The sequence below is a fragment of the Wyeomyia smithii genome, chromosome 3, assembly GCF_029784165.1.
Source record: "Wyeomyia smithii strain HCP4-BCI-WySm-NY-G18 chromosome 3, ASM2978416v1, whole genome shotgun sequence".
Taxonomy (NCBI): Eukaryota; Metazoa; Arthropoda; class Insecta; order Diptera; family Culicidae; genus Wyeomyia; species Wyeomyia smithii.
The window spans coordinates 225,693,176-225,695,778 of record NC_073696.1 but is presented as its reverse complement, the minus strand read 5'-3'; positions in this window follow the sequence as shown (position 1 = coordinate 225,695,778).

Genomic DNA, 2,603 nt, shown 5'->3' with positions numbered 1-2,603 from the left:
AACTTTTCCGAGCGTATATATATATATAATATATATATATATATATATATATATATATATATATATATATATATATATATATATATCTATATATATATATATATATATATATATATATATATATATATATATATATATATATATATATATATATATATATTTATATATATATATATATATATATATATATATATATATATATATATATATATATATATATATATATATATATATATATATATATATATATATATATATATATATATATATATATATATATATATATATATATATATATATATATATATATATATATATATATATATATATATATATATACATTTACACATATACATTTACACATTTGCCTAAAAAAACGAAAGGCATGGTAGGATTTTAAGCACTTCTAAGCACTGCTTTGATCATCGTTACCATGTCACTGAAACATATTCCGACCATATATCCGAAACCAGTCAATTAACTCTGGCCATCCTCTTCGTTAAAAGAAAATATGAATGAAAACTAGGAGAAAAGCAAAACCGTTCCGAACCGAAATTGAACAGTTTCAAAGTTTAACCGTGCCAAAATTTAACAGGATCTGTATATCTGTATATATATATATATATATATATATATATATATATATATATATATATATATATATATATATATATATATATATATATATATATATATATATATATATATATATATATATATATATACATTTACACATATACATTTACACATTTGCCTAAAAAAACGAAAGCCAATGTGCGAGCATATTTTCCAGTTTTCCTTCTCTCTATTAATCGATTAAAACTCAACAACAGAAACCGAAAAGAAAAGTATTATAGTCCTTACATTGCCAAGGTGAATGGCCCGAATCGGTCAACCGGTTCCGGAGAACGCCCAAATTCTTCTTCATGCCAAAAACTAATATATTTTTTTTTACTTTTTAAGCGGTCCGTGACGACCCCAGCTCAAGATATGGCCACCAATGAACTAGGTTTATAATTTCAAATCAGACGTTATAGGTGTCGCATAATGGGCTTTGGCACAACAACCCCGAGTATTCGGAACACAACCGGAACAGGTCCGCATTTTTACATTTTACAATGAGAGGCATGGTAGGATTTTAAGCACTTCTAAGCACTGCTTTGATCATCGTTACCATGTCACTGAAACATATTCCGACCATATATCCGAAACCAGTCAATTAACTCTGGCCATCCTCTTCGTTAAAAGAAAATATGAATGAAAACTAGGAGAAAAGCAAAACCGTTCCGAACCGAAATTGAACAGTTTCAAAGTTTAAACGTGCCAAAATTTAACAGGATCTGTATATAAATATTCATACCCATACATATTTAAAAGTTTTCTGTTTTGCCACCCGCGATTCATTTTTTGCCGCGAATTAACACTGTTTTTAGTTTAAGCTACAACAAGCACGATAATCAAGAGTCAAATTCATAAACTCATGCTGTCAAAGAGCAAATAAAAATGCAATATTTTTTTTCAGATATGAGATCATTTGAAAAAATTAATAGAATTTTTTTATTACAATTGGTGTTTTGAAAAAGCATATTCCCTACTGAGAATAAAAATGAATGATCATACAGATTCAAATTGTACCAAACTTAAATACGCTCAGTTACAAAACGAAGTAAAGGCCTGAATACACACACGGCGTGACAACGCCTTTCTGACGCCTTCGCCAAAAGAAGGCGACACAAGACCGTGTGGAAGGCACGATGCGTCTACACAGAAGGCAGTCAAGTGTGCAGCCGAAGGCGGCGAACGACTACTTTCTTCACAAGAAGGCAAAGCTAGAAGGTTCTGGTTGAAAGGCGTCCCAACGGAAGGCGCGTTTACGCCTTTTAATTCGCATGGAGAAGACGTCATTACGCCGTGTGTGTATTCGAGTCTTAATAGTTGTTTATTGACAATGCTTTTAGTCGGCGTGCTATGAAGAAGCATATTCTCTACTGAGAATAAAAATGAACGATCATACAGATTCAAGATGTACCAAACTAAAATACGCTCAGTTACAAAACAAAGTAATAGTAGTTTATTGTCAATGCTTTTAGTCGGCGTGCAGCCAAACCGAACCAAGCGTCGAAAAACATTAACCGCCGCAGTTGCTGTGTAGTCAAGCTGCTACAGAGAATTTTTGTTATAATATCGTTATCAAATGCTCAAACGATTTCGTTACTTCATAATAGATACTTCTAATATCCACTGGACTGGGTGTCAATAACTCAATCTGAGAAAACGGTGCTTAGTTCAGTGTGATCGCACGCCGACCATATATCAATATCATGCATATCAATTGAAGAAAAATCATTGATTTTATGTTTGCTATCCTCATAACATCATGCTGTCAAAATGAACTTGATATTTCTGCTGGTTAAATTTTAGTACAGCCATACCCGAATGATGGAGAAGGATAGCAAGAAAAAAATGAGATTGAGAGTTGACGCTAAGAGAATCATCGAAACAACGCAAACTCTTTTGTAATGAACCATGCATCGTAGTTGGCTGATTCTGGTGTTGCATCATTTTGGCGTAATGTCAGTAGTATGATATTGACTTTTCGCAGC